Source organism: Lynx canadensis, chromosome E3, assembly GCF_007474595.2.
Source record: "Lynx canadensis isolate LIC74 chromosome E3, mLynCan4.pri.v2, whole genome shotgun sequence".
In the NCBI taxonomy this organism is placed as follows: domain Eukaryota; kingdom Metazoa; phylum Chordata; class Mammalia; order Carnivora; family Felidae; genus Lynx; species Lynx canadensis.
Window position 1 is genome coordinate 41006433 of NC_044318.1, and position 15070 is coordinate 41021502.

The 15070-nt window shown below is 56.4% G+C and overlaps 1 long non-coding RNA gene across 2 annotated transcripts in view; it reads left to right on the forward strand.

Annotated features, from left to right (window-relative positions):
* LOC115504141 overlaps positions 1-13072 on the forward strand; it is a 47638-nt gene extending 34566 nt beyond the window's left edge. For both annotated transcript variants that reach the window (XR_004343045.1, XR_003965599.1), the window contains 2 exons: positions 8960-9272; positions 12210-13072. This is a non-coding gene — a long non-coding RNA (uncharacterized LOC115504141). The remainder of the gene's footprint in view (positions 1-8959; positions 9273-12209) is intronic.
* The last annotated feature ends 1998 nt before the right edge of the window (positions 13073-15070 follow it).

Sequence of the window (15070 nt, forward strand, 5' to 3'; positions counted from 1 at the left end):
CTGTGCAGTGGCGAACACGACCCTGAGCATAGCTTCTGCTCCCACCCTGGCCACAGGCTCTGTGATGGGTTTCCAACAAGCCCCTCCTCTTCCTTGGCCCGGGTGTCCTCGCTTCTGGAAAAGCGAACTGGACGCATCCACATCATGCGAGAGGTGCCTATGTGTTGGAGGTGTGCACTTATCTTCCCTGGCATCAGTGCACCTGCAAGACCCCAGCCCCATGGGTCCTCCCTGCCCAACTGCCCTCTAGGAGGAGCTTCAGCAACACACTTAGTGGTTTGAGGTCCTTTGCTGGTGCCATTTTATAGGGCCCCCAGCATTTCCTGAGGACAGGTGGGAGGGAGGCTAGTTGGTTACAGCGAGAGGCGGCACCAGACCGGGAAGGCCAGGCTTGTTCACTTTCACTTGGTTCCCTCACATTCATCAGTGGGGGGCTGAGTGTGGCTTGTTCTTCCCAATCATGTGCGAAGTGTATAATTTATCCCAAAGGGATTTTGTTTTAATGAGAGGCTAGATCGTAGGAGAGAGTCATTATTTAGATAATATGCATATATCAGGTTAATTTTAAATCAACTTTTAGGTCAATCTATCTTAATTATTCAATTAACTGTTTTTGACTGGGAATTCCAATAATTATATTAGCATAACACGTGGCAATGTGATTGCCTTTTGGATTCTGTTCCTTGCGATGCCAGAGTCAGCTCCTTGGCTCTTACCCTGTGCATATGTTCAGTGTGTGTGTGCATGCAGGTGCTCCCTGTGCATATGTTAAGTGCGTGTGTGTGTGTGCACGCTGGTGCATTGAGGGTGTTTTTCCTGGCTATTAATGAATGCATTTTCTAAAATTTTTTTTAACGTTTATTTTATTTTTGAGACAGAGAGAGACAGAGCATGAACGGGGGAGGGGCAGAGAGAGAGGGAGACACAGAATCGGAAGCAGGCTCCAGGCTCTGAGCCATCAGCCCAGAGCCCGACGCGGGGCTCGAACTCACGGTCCGTGAGATCGTGACCTGAGCTGAAGTCAGATGCTTAACCGACTGAGCCACCCAGGCACCCCAATGAATGCATTTTCATGGCACATATTGATATCAGAGAGCCCTGCCTTCATTTAAAAAATTGTTTTTAATACAATTTTAATTTTTTACTATTTTTAGATTTAGAGAAAATCCTGACAATAATTTCTCATATACTTCACCTCCAGGCTCCTCTATTATTAATGTCTTACTTTAGTATGGCCCATTTGTCACAATTAATTAACTAATATTGGTATACTGTTATTAACTAAAGTAACGCATTGTGTCAGGTTTCCTTGCCTTTTTCCGTAGCGTACTCGATCTGTACCCAGAATCCCATCCAAAACACCACTTTCCAGTTAGTTATCACATCTCCTTAGAAGTCTCTTGGCTGTGACAGATTCTCAGACTTCTCCCATCTTGTGGTGATTTGGGCAGTTTTAAGGAGGAAGGTCCCTCAGTAAGGATTTTTCTGTGCTCTTCTCAGGATTACGCTGGGGTGGCATTTGGGACACAGACCACAGAAGGGAAGCGGCACCCTCAGCACACCCTGTCGGGGTCCATGCTGTCAAAACAACTCGTCACTCGGGGTGTGACCTGGGTCACTTGACTGAGGTTGTGTCTGTCAGATTTCTCCACCGTGAAGGTACTGACTCCCCTCCTCTTACACTGTACTCTTTGGAAAGCAGTCGTTATGCATGCAATGTCTTTATTTCTTAAGCTGCTTTATTGAGATGTGTGGAGGGACAATTGTGTGCCCCCAAACGTCAGTCTGGGGAGGCTGTGCGTGCCATGGGTTACTTGAGCTTGAATTTGGGAGGTCACGGGAAGCAACTTCCCGCAGAGGCCTGGGTGCTCTGAAAGCAGAGAGCGTCAAAGCAGCCGGCTACTTTGCCGGGAGGACGCGATAGGGGTGTGGGAGGTGGGGGTGGGGACAAGCTAAGGAGCCCCTCTTACTCACGAATGCCTGAAGATCCTACACTGAGCCAGAGCCACCACCCTGATTTCCTGGCAGCGTTGAGGCCTCAGCCAGGTGGCCGTCCCCCTTCCCCACGCCCCAGGGAGGAGCTCTCTTCCTGGAAAGGGAGGCGCTGTCACCACCATGGAGCCTCAGGCAACATCATCCACCGTCCTGGCTTCCTGGCAGGACTGGGAGAGAAGGCAGGGGCACCTACTGAGCCTGGCCCGGCCCACAGGAATCGACTCTGTGGACAGATTCCCTACCCAAGCATATTTAGGAGAGAAAAGAGGTCTGCTACAGACCACATGTTTGTGTCCCTCTAAATGCATACACCGAGACTGAATCCTCCGTGTAATGCTGTTAGATGCTGAGGCCTTTGGGGTGATTAGGTCTTGGGTTGGAGCTTAGCGCCCTTGTAAAGCAGGCCCCTCACCCCTTCCACCGAGCCTGCACACACACGAGGAGACGCCATCTGTGAACCTCACGAGACACCAGATCCACTGGCTCCTTGATCTTGGACCTTCTGCCCGCAGACTGGTGGATAGTCGTCTGTTCTTCCTAAGCCACTCAGGCCGAGTGATCTGTGACGGCAGCTCGAGGGGACTCACTGTTCGGTGGTAAAAACACACAACGTAAAATTTTCTATAGTAGCCTTTTTAAACCAGTCGTTCAAGGATAGTCAGCCTATTCGCACTATTGTGTAGGCATCCCCACGGTCCATCTCCAGAATGTTCCATCTCCCCACACTGAGACACTGGCCCTGTTACACACAGACCCCCACCTGCTCCCCCAGCCCCGGCTCCACTGTCTACTCAGTGTCTGTGAATCTAACGACGCTGGGACCTCGTGTGAGTGGATCCTAGTGTGTGTCCTTCTGTGTCTGTGAGTCTGATGACTCTGGGACCTCATGCGAGCAGGTCCTAGTGTGTGTCCTTCTCCGTGTGGCTTCTTTCACTCAGCACAGTGTCCTCAAGTTTCACCCCTGTGGTAGCACATCCCAAGATGTCCTCCTTTCTAAAGCCTCAGTAACATCCCATCGTGTGCCTGTGTTGCTTATCCGCTCATCCGTCGCCGGATGTCTTGAGTTGCTTCCAGTTACCAGCTGTGTGAATAGTGTTGCTGTGAACATGGCTGTACAAATATCTCTTCTTCTTTTTTTTAATTTTTAGAGTTTATTTATTTTTAAGAGAGAGAGCATGGGCAGGGGAGGGACACAGAGAGAGGGAGACACAGAATCCGAAACAGGCCCCAGGCTCTGAGCTGTCAGCACAGAGCCCGACGTGGGGCTTGAACTCAGACATCACAAACGGCGAGATCGTGACCTGAGCAGAAGTCGGACGCTTAATCAACTGAGCCGCCCAGGCGCCCCTACAAATATCTCTTCAAGACCCTATTGCCAGTGCTTTTGGGGATAGACCAGAAGTGGGACTGCTGGATCACATGATGATCTATTGTTAGCTTTTTGGAAAAACAAAAACAAAAACAAAAACAACCCTACCGTTTTCCATGGCAGCTGTACCATTTTACAACTTCCACCAACAGTGCACAAGGGTCCCCATTTCTCCATGCGGTTGCCAGCACTGGTTGTTTCCTGTGCTTTTTGTTTTTCTGATAGTGGCCACCCTAATGGGTACGAGGTAATGAGGGGCTTGGTTGCCTCCCTCCCTCCCTCTCTCTCTCCCCTCTCTCTCTCTCTCTCTCTCCTTTTCTTTTCTTTTCTTTTTTCTTTTCCTTTCCTTTCCTTTCCTTTCCTTTCCTTTCCTTTCCTTTCCTTTCCTTTTTTCTTTTCTTTCTTTTTTGTTACTTGTGTGACATTCTTTTGACTTTAAACACAGTCTATGCTCAGTACAGAAACCCTAGAATGTAAAGTTATGAACATCAACACTAAAATACTCAGAGGAACTGACCATGTTTTGGCATCCACGTCCTGGTCTTAGAACCCAGAGAACTGGCCTGAAACATTATTGCTTGTGCTCATTAGGTTTTGAAGGAAACGTGTGTCCGTGACGACTGGTTGGGCATCACTGTTGCAGTTCATGATGGTGGACTGCTCAACATGTTTGCCTCCAGCATATCTACACTCAAAGTGTAATTATTGATGCATATAAAGAAATGTCCATGGCATCAAAAAAACCAGGGTTCCAGTAGAGACAGAAGTTATGAGCAAACTAGAGATTTCAACAGATTTTAGAAAAGAAAGATGTGTTCAGGATATGTTCATGCAGAAAATCGATGGAGAGACCCCACACAAAATACGCTCATTTCAAGAAGAGATGCCCAGGCTGGGCTGTGACGTACGCCATCCGGTCCACTGTGAAGAGGTGAGAACGCGACCTGTCTCCCAGGCCAGTTGAGTCCAAAGAGCCACAAAGCTACGACATCATTTTTCTTCAGATTTCCCAGATTATCCACAAATCTGCTTATTCTCGTGCCCAAGTCCACACAGGCAAACACTCAACTGGTCTTGTGACTTGAAGCCTTGGTGTCTTCAGATCCAAAGATTAATCAATCGGGGTGTCCAGTCGTTTCCTTCTCCTGGACCACATATGGGCTGTCCTGCCAGGTGGCCAGAGGTGTCCCCTGCCCGGGGGTTTATCAGTGAGAAACTCCTGAACGAAATGAATTTCCTTTTTGTACAGACTAAACTCTTTAGCCCAGCACCTTCCGTCTGCACTGGCGCAAGATGAGCATTGAAGATCCTCATCTGTAATGAATTGCTTGGTCTGCCCATTTTGGTCACAGCTCTCTTGGGTTTTATAAGTAAAACTCTGGACTGTGCAAGCTACAGAAAGCTGCGTGCTCTCTCTCCCTTTCTCCAGCGATGAGCCGAGGCAGGCAAGGGAGTTAAAATGCGTGACTTAATTTGATTTTCTTAACGTCCTGCTGGCTAACAGAGCTCCCTTCTCTGTGTTATTGTTTCAAGTGCCGGGTTTGATTCCAAGACCGAGGCTGGAAGTGAAAGGTGTTTGCAGTAAATAGTTCATCAGGAAGCATTTCCAGCCTCTGTGTGGAGCGCAGCTTACTGTGGGAGGGGGTTTCAGTTAACTAGGGACCTGGATTGCTCTGTGGGCCCACAACCGTTAACTCAGACGTCCCTCCTTTCCTCTGCATTTACTTAGGGGCTTTGCCCAGGACCTGGGGATGTGTGCCTGCACGTCCCCCCCGCCCGGGAGACCTGCCCCCAAGGCTGCCCTCTGTGGCAGGTGTTCTGCGTCCCACCTGAGAGAGGAGGATGACTGCTGGGAATGGCAGAGCCAGACGTCAGCCTGAAGCTAACCTGCAGGAGCCCTTCTGGGACATAGAAGGCAGGGCCCGAGCAAGGGGGAAAGGAAGGGAGAGCACCCTGGACCTTCCTGCCTGGGTGACAGTGGAGGAGGCCCTGAGTGGGTGGACTGGCCCGTGAGGCTGTCCTGGAGGGGAGAGGGTGCCAGGGAGGGAGGGAGCAGTCGCGTGGACACCCGGACCTGCCGAGGAGCTGGGGAAAAGATGCGTGGGGTGGACGTGACACCTGCATGAGACAGGCTGCTCCTTCCCCGGGCCGGGGACTCACTCCTGCTTCTAAGAGAGAAGGTGCCGGGCCCAGGGTGAAGCTCCCAGAGCCGGATTCCTGGCCGGGGAGGCGGGGTTTGCCTCCAAAAGGAAAGCCGCGTGGCTCTAGGAGCAGATGCTCCATGTGAGCCCCCGGGTCGCCCTCTGACTCCCCACCGCACCCCCTCCCCCCGGGCACACAGATGTGGGGGCCGGTGACTCTACACTCATGGACAAGGGGCCTGATGGGGTCTGGAGCGGAAACCCTTCTGCCATCAGCTCCGTCACAGGGAGACACATATGCACAAACACAGCGTCGTGCGCGCGCGCACACACACACACACACACCCATGCATATACAGAAACACACGCCTCTCTTCAGCTTGGGGCCCACAGTCCCCTACTCTGACCTTTACGGTGGAAGGAAACAGAAAAACCACCAAAGTCTGGCATCCATGGCATTTGGCTGATTGTGAAAACTGCACACTCACCCCCGGAAGAGAGTTTCTCATGTTTATCCTTCGGATAACAGTGGATTGAAATCAATCCAATCCCACACGGAATTCATTCTGGAGAATTTCACGTCTCCCCAGACGTGGGGCCCTGCCCAGGGTGGACGTTTGGCCTGGGAGCCCTTTTGTCCTTCTCCAAGGACGTTTTTGGATCTGACTGCCCTTTTCTCCTGTGGGGTTTTCCCTCCTGAAAGAAGAGAGGAATCGCTGGGTGTGGGACAAGAAATAGGACCCTTGCTTCCCAACATACACAGAACCAGCTACACCTGGACCCGTGGCATAAATTCAGGGGTGCTCTCAAAAACTTTGCCTGGAATGTGTCAGTGAGTTACTTGCGACGTTGGAGTAAGCATTTCTTAAATACACTGTGAAGAGCTCTAACTGTAAAAGAAGAGACTAATACTTCGGAATACATTAAAAACCCAGTCAATGAAAATCACCTTAAAGAAAGTGAGGGGGAAGTTCAAGACGAGACGCTCACACCAGAAGGAGCGGACACAAAGTGATAGCCGCACTTGCGTCAGCCCCGGGGGGGCCACGGTTTACCCCTGTCCTCTCAGCGATCAGGGCGTCGGGCAGAGAGGGTGTTGCAGGCCCCAAGGCGGCAAGGTCCCTGGGCGCAGAGGGACCCTGGGATCCGCCTCCTCACGGCTCCCCCCCCCCCTCCCCCCATGTCCTCGACTGCCCTTCCCGGGACCCAAGCCAGCTAGACACAAGCAGGTGGGTGAGTCAGGCTGTGGGTCTGCGTTGTGGGTGCCTGTGTTCCCAGCCTTGGGGGCGGGTGGGGGCAGGAGGAAGTGGCTCTGAGTCAGAGGGCCTATGGGGCTCATTTTCCAAGACACTGACCTCCCTGTGGCCCCAAAAGTGGGCCAGACAGAGAAAGGCGTGGGCTGTGGCTTCTGACTGTCCCGTGAGCAAGTAGACACAGACACAGACAGACACACAGGACAGGGACCTAGATACCCACAGACACACACACAGAGATACATGCAGACCCACACAGACATACAGGCACAGACACACAGGACAGGGACCTAGATACCCACAGACACACACAGGTACACCCAGACACAGGCCCTCAGGCAGGGACAGCAGCAGCCACTGCTCGCTCCTGGCCAATGGCACCCTCTGCTGGGTGGGATCCCCAGAACAAGGTGAGAACTGGGCCCTGTGGGCTCCGGGGCAGAAGGAGGGAGCGGTTCCTTGTGCAGCCCCAGAGCTCTCGTGTCCAGCTGCCCCTCTCCTCGGGGGCTCCCGCCCCCTCTCCAGGCCCTACTCAAACCTCTGCTCCAAAAAAGCCATTCGGGGCTCCTGCTGAAATCCTTGGTGGCCAGGTTTTCATCAGCAATGGAGAGGGGAGCCTCAAAGGGCTAGTCTATAAGAAGGTGACCTCGGGGGGACTTTGAGCAGCAGGACAGGGCCTTTGGGAGGCAGCAGGGCCTGCTGTGGGCCCGGACATAGGGCCTGGGTCAGAACCCCCAGGGATGTGGAGATTCTGCATCAGCCCGACGGAAAGTTCTCAAGGGGACAGAGGGCTCCGAGGGAATCACTGGAGAACAGACTCCGCACCCCTGCCCTCTGCTCCCACAGGTCGTGCAGGGCTGGTGGGGTCTGCCCCCGGTCCCGACAGACCCTCCAGGGTGCAAGTCCGCAGGGCTGGTGCTCGGCCACCCTCTGCCGAAACAGCAAAACAGAAGCGCCTCCTTGGTGGCGGGGGGCAGGGGTGGTGCACGAACTCTGCAGCCCGCCCTGTGTGCTGACAGGTCTTCTTCGTGTGTTTGGGGGAAAATACGTAATTGGCAGCATTTGCCTCTTTCATCTCCTAAGACATCAAGTGCCAGCCCATCCCCCAAGGCTTTTGCGAGAAGAGTGATTCCTCAGTCCAGGCTGATGAGAGCCCAGTGGAGCCAGCGGCGCCCAGGGACTGGACCGGTCTCTCATCAGGTCACCTCTCTGCCGCCCTGTGGCCCCGAGGGTCTGTTAATAGGGTGATGGCTTTGGTGTGGCCCCGCTGGCCTTCTCCGTGGCATCCTGCCTTACTCGCGTGAAGGGAGCGGCAGACAGGACCTGGGCACATCGAAGGTCCGGACGCTTTCCCTGGTGTCCACAGCTCTGTGCCGGTAGGGCAGCGTCGCAGGGCTCACGATGACGAGAAGCAGCTGATGGGCTGACTTGCCAGGTCTCCAGTCTGAGGGCGGCTGCGGCCAGCAGGAAGCAGACCACCCTCCCTCACCCGGGACGAGCCCGGAGGCTAGGGCGCGAGCCTGAGCTGCGAGGCTCGGGCTGAGGGCACAGCCTGTGGACCAGGGAGCAGCTGTCTCAGCCCAGGGCAGCGGGGACACAGCCCCGCCCCTCCTGCCCCGTCCTGCTACGCATCCAGCACCAGGCGAGGGAGGGCCCCCGCTCAGACCCACAGCCCACCCCGCCTGGGCTTCGGATGCTGAGAGCTACCAGCTTCCCTCATCGGGGATGGGGCAGAGACACCTGAATCCCACCCCGGGACAGAGCCACCAGCTTCCCTCATCGGGGACGAGGTGCAGCCACCTGAACCCTACCCCGAGACGGAGCCACCAGCTTCCCTCATCGGGGACGAGGTGCAGCCACCTGAACCCCACCCCGGGACGGAGCCACCAGCGTCCCTCATCGGGGACGAGGTGCAGCCACCTGAACCCCACCCCGGGACGGAGCCACCAGCTTCCCTCATCGGGGACGAGGCAGAGACACCTGAATCCCATCCCAGGACAGACCTACCAGCTTCCCTCATCGGGGACGAGGCGGAGACACCTGAATCCCATCCTGGGAAATGTGAGAACCAAGTGTGCGCCAATCAGAAGGGCAGAGAGCAGCAGCCTGACCGTCGATCGTGGGTCAGATACAGTGTAAGCTCCAGGCAAGGGTGCAGGGCTTTGAGATTTAACGTGAGTTTCCCCCTCCTCTCCCACCAGGCGCTGCTCACCCCTTTGCCCTTCCTTCTTCACAAGCAGGAGGCCTGGGCGCCTCGGGAAACAAATACATAAGCAGAAAGCAAGGACAGAGGAGTAGCTTCTTGGAATTTGATGTAAAAGTTCAGGCCTTAAGTTGGATGAAGTCAGCGAGAAGGATTTGGGAGGAAACACGCTAAGTGAGAGCCAGGCCCTTCTGCCTCTGTTCCTCGGGGTGCCGAACGCAGCCAGCTGAGAACTTTGCATGGGCCTCTCCAGAGGGCTGCTCCAGGACCAGAGCTGGGAGACTGGTCACACTGCAGGAGAACCCATTCAGGTACGTTCAAAACTCGGGCTTGCTCTCTCCCCAGGGAAGGCCTTTGCTCTGTGGGCCGACAAGGATGACGGGGGCTCCACCCGCCAGCCGGGAAGACCGCCAAAGCCCCTGGGGGCCGCTTCGCTTCTAATGGTCACCCACGGGGGCGGGGGCCTGCTGGGAGGCACCCATCGCTTCCCACGCTGCCTGTCAGCAGTCTTGACCTTTCACAGGCTGTGGGACGGTGGACGTGTGATCCTCTTGTGGGCGGGGCCAGGTCCCCCTGAGCAGGGGTGTCTGGTGACGGCTGGGTTCCCACTTTGAGTGCAGTGCTGGGCGGTCCGGGATCTACTGAGGCCTTCTGAGGGCCTCAAGGGGAGTCCGCAGCCTAGGGCGGCAGCAGGACTCTGGGAGAGTTGGGGGCTTGACCACGAACACCGCATGATCTTCGAGTCTGGTGTAGACAAATACGCTGAATGAACAAATGGGGAGTTGAGGAACGCGTGAGCCAGCGCACGTCTCCTGGAAACCAAACTTGGAACAGGTGGTTTTCACTACGCGTCCCAGGGTCCCTAACAGACCCCGTCCTCTGATTCCCCCTCCGTCCCTGCCGTAGGCCCAGATCTGGCTCACCTGGCTCTGGGTAGGGGTGGGGAAGGCTTGAGAGGGAGGCTTCCAGGTCACCACCAGTCTTGCTGGACTGCGGGGTCTATTGGGGCCCTCTCGGCTGGCACCACTGGTGGGTGGCAGGTCACTGGGATGCAGGAGCTGGTGCTCACACCCGGCCTGCCCGTGGTGAGCCCGGGGGCCCTCATGCAGAGGTCCCCCGGGTCAGAGGGTAGACACAAGGCTCTTCTAACGGCACTGGAATAAGAGAGGAGGCTCCACTGCCTAACTCAGGCTCTTCCCTCATTGTCGTGTGGCCGTGAGAGCGCCTTTGTCCGGGTTAGGCTTCGCCCCTGCAGACGACCCTCTTGACATGTTTCCCAGCCTGTGCGGTTGAAGGAGACGACCACATGGCCTCGGGAACCTGTGGGGGCAGCTCGGACAGGAAGCCCCTCGTGGCTCAGCCACTTGCCACCGGAGCCCGAGTCTTTGGGGCACCATCTCCGCTGGCCGCTCTCCCTCTCGGCGCCTCTGAGGGCCGGTGATGTCGCTGCTCGCCGAGCATTAGACTCCAGACAAGCAGCGGTTTTCGTGAAGTCCTAGCGGGTTGGTATCAGCAGTGCCACCTGAACGGAGTGGTGCAGCTGGGGACCCCGCGGTGGGGGAGCGGTGGAGCCGGGACCCCCAGCCTCTGGTCTTGACCACTCGACAGGCTTCTGCAGCCTCCCGGGAGCATGTGGCCTTAGCTCTGGGCTGGATCCTGGTCTGTCTGAATGGGGCCACGTGTCCGACCACGCGGGCGCCGTGATTCCCACGAGTCTCCGGGGCCCGGCATGGCATTTGCGCACGAGAGAGCCGCTTACTGAGCCGCTGTGGGGTGACTGACCGAGTGCAAGTACACATGTAGGGGAAGCAAGGAACAGAGACACTTCCCCCCACAACCAAACCCAGTGGAGTATGGGAGTGGAAATGAACATCTCCCCCACTTTCTGATTCATGCCGTCAGCAGAAACGTGGCTGTTCAAGCACCACGCTGGAAGCAGCTGCCCTATGCTCACCCGGCCATCCAGCGCCTTCAGCAGTGCTCCCCGTCAGAAGAAATGGTGACAGGTGCTGGTGGACCGGGCATCTCTCTGCAGGGAGGAGATGCCACTGACGGCCAAGTCTCATTTGCTCTGCGATACGGAACTTCTACATGAGCGTAACAAGGAACTAGCTCAGCTCTTTCAAAAACCGGTTTCTTGGCGATCACAGCAGCCAGAATTTGAAATGGGCTACATGAGGCAGGGCGCCTTCGAGGGGTTCGGCTGGACTAGTCTCCCTCGTGGAGCAGAGGGGGTGCGTGCTGCCCTCCCCTCAGTCTCACCCACACGGCCCGTTCGCCCCAGGGCAGGGTCCAGCCACAGGCCTGGATGACGAGGGGCAGAGAATGCCGGTGGAAAAAGAAGGTAATGAGCTCCTGCGGGGAAGGAGGCAGGTGCCTAAGCAGTGCCAGGACACCCAGGTGGCCCGGACCGCCAACCCACCCCTCACCTGTGGCGGGTTCTATTCGGGCCTGTGAGCCGGGCCCGGGCTGTGCCCAGTGCACGGGCGGGCAGATCCCGAAGCGTGGGATGGAGCATGTGGGCCTGAATGTGACGTGAATGCGGCCTGTTTCTGCATGTGGGCGTGTGTGAGTGTGTGTGAGTGTGCCTCGGTCTTGGGTTTTATTCTAGGCTGACCGCGTGCCCTCACTTCCTTGGTTCCTCATCTGTCCCGGACGTCACGGGGAGAAGGCAAAGGATGGGTGGGGCGGTGCCTGGCCGTGTGCCCAGCCACCCAGAGATCATGCCCAGGGCAGATGTCGCCCCGGCGAAAGGAGCAGCCTCCACGAGGCCTGGTCTACGCTGGGCCCCAGGGGCTGTAATCACAGCCCTGTGCTTCCTGTCATGCCTCAGCTTCCCGGGGTGTCTCTGGATAGCACAGCCCCACCCACACCCACACCCAACCCCCTCTGGCTGCAGCCTCCAGCCCCGTGGTTCACGCTTCTCTGAGCCCAGCCTGTCTCTGGTTCCCTCTTAGGACCGCTTCTCCTTTGCGAGCATTTTCTCCTTTTCTCTTCCTGACATGCTCTGCTGCATCGTCATGCAGAACGAAGTCCGAGACGATTTCAGGCAGGTACTCCCAACCCTGAGACAGGTTTTAAAATAGCGACAGGATTCACATCCCACTTCCCCGCTGAGTGCTGTGAAGACTCTGCGAATGCGTTTTCCGTTTGCAAACTCGCTAACGTAAATCCCACAGGGAAAAGGAAATTGCTGATCTATTTTGGAGTGCAAGTATTTCCTCTGATGGGTTTGCTTCCTTTGGAAGGGTCCAAATAAAGCTCTGCGCAGATCCCTGCTTGTTTCCGCCCTTTTGCGAAAATTGAACGTATGAATCTCCTCCGTGGCCTTTATCGATCAAGGCCAAACCACGAAGATCGGTTACCACTGTGGAAAGCGAGACAGAGTCATGAAGCATGGGAGAAGGAGACCACGCCGTGGTCAGCAATGCGTCTGGTTGGGAGACTGTCTGGGTTCCCGTGGATACCTTTCGCCTGCTCACTTCCTGCCAGGTCCTGCTTTGCCCCAACAGCGAAGGCAGGCAACGTGCCGCTCACTGTGTTCACGGAAGCCGGTGTTGGTCTCTTCAGCTGTGACGCCCTTTCTTGCCCAGGCTTCCGGAATCCCCTCGTCTCATCTCCGTGGACATCTTTGTCCTCACACATCTTTGGTTCCCGTGTGGTTGGTCTCAGGTAGGCAGGAGACAAGGTGGAAAAGGACACAGGACCTGACACTTCCCTGCAGTCTCTTGGTATGGAGCTGCCGGGGGACCCTGCGGCTTTTAGGTGGGAGAGCCGCTGTGGGCACACACACGGGGCGCGGTCCATGAGAGCCCCTGGGGTGGCCCCAGGGCAGGTGTGGCTTTTGGAGATCTGTCTGTGCAAATGCTCAGCCAAGGGGCAGATGGCAAGGCCTGCTGGGCAGCTGCTTGGAGTGTGGAAGCTGAGGGAATGGGACAAAAGGTGTGGCACAGGTGGGATTGGGCCACGAGCCCCGTGGCACCGGAGAAGGGACAGTCGCGGGTGAACCGTTGGGCTGACATCCCTGCATCGAGGGCGCCGGCAAGGCCTCTCCACGTGGGCCTCAGACTCCGCCTGTCCTGCTCGCCCGACCTTCGCGTCTTCCTGCTTCGCCCCCCCCCCCCCCCCCCCCCCCCCCCGTTGACTCGAGTCCCAGCAGGACAGACTCTCCAGGAAGACCCGCCCGAAACCGGTCTCTCATCCTCTTGGGAGAAGGGACTCCTCCCACTCACCTTGTGGGCGTGTGCGGTCACTGCGTGCTCCATCCATCCCGAGAAAGCGCAGCACGGATTCTCTCTACGGGAGGATATTTACCAGCCCGTTATCAGAAGGGAGGACAAGGCCTCAGGTGGTCAGGAGCTCCGACAGAGGTGGGGTGCGCTCCAGCCCGGCCTCCGCCTCCAGCGGCCGCAAACCTGCCGTGCGCCTTTGTGAAGGTGTCTTCTTCACTGATTAAGGAGGCGCCTCAGCTCCCCTTGGCCCTGGCCTCAGCCTTCGAGCCCGTTCCCAGGGTGCGTGGATGGGGGAGGTTCCGTTCTACCGGGGGAGCCCCAGGTTCCAGCCACCCCGTCTGGCGCAGTTCAGGGAGCATCCCGTCCAGCCTCAGATTCTCCCTTTTCTTCTCTCAGCATTCTTTCTGACGACACTTTAGATTACTTCCGTAATTCTTCTAGATGTTAAGCCCCTCAGGGCAGGGACCCAGTCTCTATCACTTGGATACAGACTCTGGTATCTTCATCATGTTAAGTGATTACTGGGCTTAGCTGTGTGCGTCCTGGAGGGCCTGATGCTTCTGGCTCATCCTCACACGACGACGTGAGTCAAACCCAAGGCTTGTCTCTCAGTGGGCCCTGCGAGTCCGGAGGGCCAACACCCATCCCTGGACCCCACATCAGAGGTAGGTCAGGCCTCGGTGGGTCACTTCAGCTCTCAGCACTCCAGACTCTTCGTCTGCTTGAAGTACACCAGCACCTGCCTGATGAGGCTGGCAAGAGGGACAGATTATATTACAGCCATTGGTAGAAAGTTACAAAGCAATTAGTTCATTGTGAGTACTCAAGAAATGGTACGAAATAGGGGCGCCTGGGTGGCGCAGTCGGTTAAGCGTCCGACTTCAGCCGGGTCACGATCTCGCGGTCCGGGAGTTCGAGCCCCGCGTCGGGCTCTGGGCTGACGGCTCGGAGCCTGGAGCCTGTTTCCGATTCTGTGTCTCCCTCTCTCTCTGCCCCTCCCCCGTTCATGCTCTGTCTCTCTCTGTCCCAAAAATAAACAAACGTTGAAAAAAAAAATTAAAAAAAAAAAGAAATGGTACGAAATAAATGTCACCAGTTTGCGTTCTTGAACGGAGTTGGATTGCGGTCATGGCCCTCTGCGTCTGGAATGGATGAACATATTGGTGTCTTCGCTTTTTTTCTTTGCCCTCGTATGATGCCAGATGAGGGATCCGTCTTTTGGAGCCTCCACATTCTCTCTGCCATCTAAGCCACTGATCAGGCTCTCTGCAAGCCTCGGAGCAGCTCAGAGATGAGACGATGAGGTGAGACCTGCGGTTTCCCCAGGATGCAGAGGAAAGAGCGGGACACCCAGGACGAGCCTCGCTGGGATGGGGCAACCTCGGGTGGAGGGCACCAAAGGCAACCCCGGCTATGGAAGCGGGGTGGCCACCGGGGTGGAGCAGGGGGAATGCCACACCTGTCCCCGGGGCTGTGGGTTTGCACCCAGTCCGGACAGCGCACTCCTGGGAGACGAGTGCGCTCCCAGGAGCCACCCAGGGCTCTCAGAAGGTCCCCTCCAGTCCTCAAGAGTGACCTTCCATTCCAGTGCCAGCAGCTCAGACATGACATCTCGGGGAGTTGGTCTCTACTGGGCTATCTCATTGTCTGAGAGGTCCTCTGTCCCCAACAGGCTCCTGGTGACATGGCCCCCGGGTCTGTGCTAGCTGTGTGTGCACATTTGCCCGTACCTAAGCCGTGAATGAGCGCGAGCCGTGAGCGCGGGTGTGCGATCTCACTCTTCTGGGCCTGGTGATCTCCATCAGGGTGGGGTGTCCAGGGATGCCTCACTGGCCGCCGGCTGTGCCCCAGAGCCCAGAACAAACCCGGCAGTGTCT